At 38.8% G+C, this 6000-nt stretch overlaps 1 long non-coding RNA gene across 2 annotated transcripts in view; it reads right to left on the bottom strand.

The window, feature by feature from the left end:
- Positions 1–1491: 1491 nt before the first annotated feature.
- Positions 1492–6000, bottom strand: part of LOC148094422 (uncharacterized) — a 67363-nt gene continuing 62854 nt past the window's right edge. For both annotated transcript variants that reach the window (XR_015715873.1, XR_015715874.1), the window contains exons 2-3: positions 5906–5968; positions 1492–3089 (exon numbers count right to left, since the gene is read on the bottom strand). This is a non-coding gene — a long non-coding RNA (uncharacterized LOC148094422). The remainder of the gene's footprint in view (positions 3090–5905; positions 5969–6000) is intronic.

Below are 6000 nucleotides of genomic sequence, written 5' to 3'. Positions count from 1 at the left end.
CAGGTTTTGAAATGCAAGTAGTTTTCCTGGTATTTATTACTAAACCAATAAGAAACATATCTATACCTTACCTGGTGTGGTTAGCCATAATTCTACATGATTTTCTCTTACTAAATACTGATACTTGTGATAGAACAAGGTGTTCTGCCTGAAAATGCTGATTTTGGGTTCCTGTTGTCCATTTGTGAGGAAAAGTGTCTGACACCGAAGCCTGGGTTTTGCTCTCCCAGCACAGGTATATTGAGCTCCAATTTAAATAAGACAACCTGGTATACCTTGGAGCCTTACTCCGCTACATCTTAGATAGCCCACTTTTTGTCGAACTAAATTAGGAAGTGTATTTAAGCTTTTCAGATCCTGGTGAGTTGATTATTGGAGACCCTTGAAACAGTTAAACCTTGCATTTTAGTCAAGTAACTAGTTTCTTCTTCTTTTTTTTTTAATAATGCCATCATCTTTTAAAGAAGCTTTAAAAACATCTCTGACCCCACATGTGGACACTGCTGCTCCCATAGATGCCCTGGAAGCATGTGGTAGCAAAATAAGGTAGAGGCAGAAATACCAAAGTTTCAAGAGAAATAGTGAATCTCATTTACATTCAGTTTGAAAGCAACCTTGAGGTTTGACCCAACATGCCACTTTGGAATATAAAACATGAACAATTACTAGACTTTTTGTGGTGATCATTTCGCAGTGTATAGAAATAGCGAATCATTGTTGTACACCTGAAACTGGGTCGATTGTATCTCAATTTTAAAAAATTTCGATCTTACCTTTGGAGATACATTTTTGGAGCTCCTTTTCCTTGCTAATCAAGATACATCCTATAGATTATTCTTGTTTTTGTGAACTAGTACTCTTATTTGAAGCTTTTCCTATAATTTAGTCCTCTGTGCAGTATCTATAACATAATTCCTCAAAGTTATACCATTTTTCTAAATTCTTTGAAATGGAAATTAATTCCTTTCAGATTCTATTTTTTGAGCTCCTCCACTATTCTGAAAATAAAGCATTCTTCCCCGATTCCACTGGAAGTAAGTTTGAATTTGTCACTTAATTTGCTGGCATCTTGGGAAACAAGGTTTGCTATGGAAGGAAGGCTGTTGTCTTGAGTGAGGGCGAGTCTCTGGTTTAAGGATGACGCTGCATCACATTCTTTGCTGTGTACCAGCACCCCCTTGTGGAAATATATGATTTGGAACACAAACTTGCCACTTTTTAAAGTGTACTTTCAAGCTTTTAAAAGACATGTTTGGGGGGTTCCCCCCTCAATAATCTGAAAGCATAATGCAAAAAGAATTATTTTAAAGGTATTTTAAACCTTTCCCAAAGGGAAAATGTACTTTAGATCACAGGGAGTTGCAATTCTAATCTTATATTCATTTGATCAAGAAAACTTGCAGACCATTTTTACCTCTCACCATCACAATCGTTAATGTCTCCCTTTATAACTACCAACACTGTTTACTTTGAAACACCAGGTTGGCTGCCTTTCTTTTTTTTTTTTTTACATGCTATATAATTCATGGTTTCTTTTTTTATTGAAAGTTCACATATTGTTCCTTAAATATTTTGAACATTTTTTTAAAATTCTTTTTTATTGTTAATTTTGTTTTGCACTGTAAAACTGATTAAAAATTTAAGCCGGTCTTAATACACTTCTGTATTATAAGGAAGTGTAAGAAGGAATTTAATAAATGTGTTTCCATGTTTAAATCAAGCATATTGAAAGTAATATGCCATGTGTTGAAGGCTTTTCTATTTGTATAAAGATTCATGGTATTTTTTTTTATGTCATTGTGTTGCAATAATTTAACTCATTTGACTTGCTAAAAATATTTTGTCTATTAAGAAGTGCTCTTGACTTCAGTACCCAAACACTGAAAATCGTGTCTAAGGTACCCAAAGAGAAGTTTTTATACAGATACATACCTTATGAGTTATGGTTTATTTTATTATTCATTAATCTAACTATGCTGTGTTTTAAATGAATCATGAATAAGAATAGTTCTTTATTCTATCATTTAAAATTGTCCTGTAAGAGAATAAGAAGCTATAAATATTAGCTAATCCAGTTGCCAAGTTGGGATTCATTATTTAATTTACCTCCTATGCAATGATTAATGCTGCAAAATGTATGGTTATGTTATTATAGTATATTCACAAAAGAAATATCACAAGGTTTGAGAGGTGGCCTATTGCATTCTTTCGGAAATTTACTGTATGTTTCAATGTGTTAAGTGCCTTGTTGTAAAGTAAAATTTTAAGCCTAGAATGCATTATTTTCCTGACATATATTTTTCATTATGATATATACTGTATGTTATTGTAATAGTTTTATTAAATGCTTATGTTTTAATCAAATATGTGAATTTCAGAAGCTCTTTTCTCCTACCCATAAGTACCTTAATCATTGGTCTATCATATGGGATTTGAATTCAGGATCTTTTTTTTAAGAGAGGAAATTATCTTTGTTTAGAAGTATGTTTTCCATGCTTGTGCTTTTGTGTTTGTAAAAAACATTTCAGGAGGAATTTAGGAGTGTAACTATAGTTTGTACTTCAAAATGTTGTTTTACATTTACATTTTAAGTGCCTAATTGTTAGTTAAAACTAATTTATGTTTTTATTCTAAAGAGAATATATGTACTTGGTTTCTAATCTCTTTGGCTTTGCTTTAAAAAAAAGCAAGAGCCTCTACTTTGTATTTACCCAATAAACCACCGTGACATCAACAGTTTTTTCAAAATCAGTACTACTGTTTCTTTCAATTTTAAAAAATGGTTTTCTTTAAAGATTTAAAAAATTTATTTAGTCTTAAACACTTATTAAAACCACAAGTGGGTTATTTTTTTCAAGCACTATTTTTAAAATAAGTTGATAACCTTCAGTTAATGGGACTGTAAACAAACTGAGTGTTATTTTTCCTGCCCTTGGATTTAAGGTGAAAAAGATAACTCACCTTTCTGTCAGTCTGAAAGAAATGTCATCTTCGCCCTTCACAAAGAGGGCACCAGGGTAATGTCCTCAGCTAAACCTTGACAGGATAGCTGTTGCAACAGTAGATTGCAGTGACTTGCGTTGGACTCCCTGATGAAAAATGAAGGCGTGGCCCCCAAAGACAAATTTAGTAAAAGCAATTTAGTAGAATAAGGGGCCAAGGATAAGATATATAAGGTTCAAAAGTTAAGTTGTTGGTTATTACTTTGGATTATCAGGAAATGAAAGAGTATAGATCAGAAGAGCCTTTTTGCCACCTCCACCCAGGCCTCGGATGAAAAGCTTGTCGCGATGATGGTCCCATCCTGTCTGAGACATTAGCATGCTGATTTTGCTGGCCCTTAGCCAGAGAGCACCCTACAAGGAGCTGATGTGATGCTGCACATACCTTGACACCTAACATTGCATTTTTGTCTAATATACAAGAATGGCACGGGCATGATACTAGATTCCTTGCTGATGGAAGTTAGAATAGCAGTGGCTTATGCCTGGTGTCTGCAGGATGCACATTTACTTCACACGTGGCCCGTGCGATGAGGCTGAGCAGTTTGCAGTTTCTGTGCTTGACCTACATTCTTTAATCTTCACAAAGCCCCGCAACGCAGGCAGAGAAAGAAGTGGTGAACCCATTTTATGAGATGAAAGAGTTCGTGGTGTCAGAGCTTGGAACCTGAGCTTGTTTTCTCTGTTTGGCGGCCTCCCTGTCATAATTACTAGGGTTACCACCCCAGTTTGTTAAAGGCGTTTGCTTGTTAGGGGAGTTGATTCCCTTTTTGGCCAGTTAGTTTATTAAGAGGCAGACTGGCCCTTGGAACAGGTTCTCTGTCACATGCTGATTTTTCTTATAGTTGCAACTTACATTGAAATATAGTTTACATTTCAGAGGGGAGAAAAGTCAGTGCTTCTGGTGCAAAACGGGCTTGAAAGCAAAAGGACACCCAGGTGTTGGGCTCACAAGTTTGTTAGAGCAAACTCATGCAGGTTCACTCACAGCATAGACACTATCGTGCACTTAGCCTTACACGGGTGAACATGGTGAGCATAACAGTGCATAGGCTTTATCTCTGAATGACTCAGGATTTAGTCCCAAGAGAATGTCAAAAGGAGAGCTGGATGGCCTGTTTTCGAAGGGTGGCACAAAATTGGGGCAATATAGACCAGATTGATTCTGGAGGACCAAAGTGTTCACGGGATTGTTTGGTCCTAGCATGAACTGATGAGTTTTCTGTATCAAAAATCTAGCCAAAACCAATATGTGTGCTTATTTCTGGCCAAGTTTCTGAGTACAATTAACTTCAATTCTTAGATCCAAGCACAAATCTCTTTAAGTTCCTTAAACAGTAAAAAGAAAAGCCACTTTTGAGAAGCTGCTATATATGAGGCACTGCTGATAGGTTTCCTCTTATCTAACATGCACAGGAGTCCTGCCAGGTGAGTCTCATGCTCCTTTCACAGGTGACGGAACCCCACTCAGAGGTAAATATGGGGCAAGTAGCACACAGACTCCAGTCCCAGGAAGGCCATGGCCCATCATTTTCTCACTGCACCATGGGAAGACGAGTCACCCTGGTGCAAGGAATGTATGAGAAGAAAGCCTCTTCTGGAAGTCTTGACAGAAGAGGCTTTGTGTGGAGAGCAAGGGTCAGAAGTGCTTGAGACTCCGTGGCCCACATGTAGTAGAATCCCTGTCTCCACATGAACTCTGGCCCTGCCATCTATAACTATGTGCTCTTCCTCTTTCTATTCTCATGCCGTGTAATTGATGTGTGGTGAGTGGGGCAAAACTGTCATTCCCATCATTCATTGCATCGCTGCCTGAGGCCAGTGGCAGAGGGACCGGAGAGGGACGCTAGGCGTGTAGGGGACGGAACTCCCAGAGCGCACACCCAGCGTCTCCAGTCTTGAGGTCTTTGCTGGGTGGAGGTGGCACTTTTGAATATTTTTATTTTTAAACCTGGTCCATTTCTTAGTTCATGATTTGAAGTGAATGTTTATATTTGACCCTGGGAGAAAGACATTTCCCTAATGTCTTAGTTTGGGAAACTGCTGTAGCAAAATGCCATAGATTGGATGGCTTAACCAATGCACATTTATTTCTCTCAGTCCTGGAGGCTGGGGAGTCCGAAATCAGGGTGCTAGCATGGTCAGGTTCTGCTTGAGGGCCCTCTTCCAGACTTCCTCCCACCTGGGGGGAGAGAGCTCTAGTCTCTTGCTCTTTTTATAAAGGACACAAATCTCATCATGGAACCTCCACCCTCATGACCTTGTCTAAACCTAATTACATCCCAAAGATCACACCTGCTAATACCATCCTATTGGGGGTTAAGGTTTCACATAGGGATTTTGGGGGGACATAAACATGTAGTCCATCACACCTGGGTTTTAAATTTTATATAAGCACATCTTTTTAAAGCAAAGCACACTGCTTATAGAACAAAGTCTCAAGCTCTTTGAGTTTCGTGGTTCCTCCTAATCTGAGCCCTACCTATGAAAGGCACTTTTCCACAGCTCTCAACCAACAGCGCCCTGTGCCCTGGCCAGGCCGCCCAGTCCCCATCCTCTGTGCTGCAGTGGTCAGTCCTGCTGCGGGATGTGCTGCACCCAGTGTATCACCCGTCTCCCCAAGAGGCAATGTAACATGGTGGCCCTGTGCTCTCTGGGCTTGAGTCAGTTCTTCCAGTACTGGTGGTACATGGGAGACCGTAAAGAAGACGCCTAACCTCCCTGTGCCTCAGCTTCTTTACCTGTAGGATGGAAATAATCATAGTCCATGTCCCATAGAGCAGCTGGAAGGACTACATGAAAGATGTTGCAAGGTACAAATTCAGTAAATGTCAGCTAAGTTCAATTTAACAAGACTTTAGGTACCACTGATTCTAGCACTGAAATTAATATCCAGATCTTACCTGTCTCCTGAGAGTTCAATTGCAGTCTTATCTCCTGAAAGCTTTACCACCTCTGAATTCTCCCTAAAAAACACACAAATTGCCAAAAGGTAAGA

The sequence above is a fragment of the Miniopterus natalensis genome, chromosome 1, assembly GCF_054644295.1.
Source record: "Miniopterus natalensis isolate mMinNat1 chromosome 1, mMinNat1.hap1, whole genome shotgun sequence".
NCBI classification, from domain to species: Eukaryota; Metazoa; Chordata; class Mammalia; order Chiroptera; family Miniopteridae; genus Miniopterus; species Miniopterus natalensis.
The sequence above is the reverse complement of the archived record's forward strand: the minus strand, read 5'-3'. Positions and strand labels throughout refer to the sequence as shown.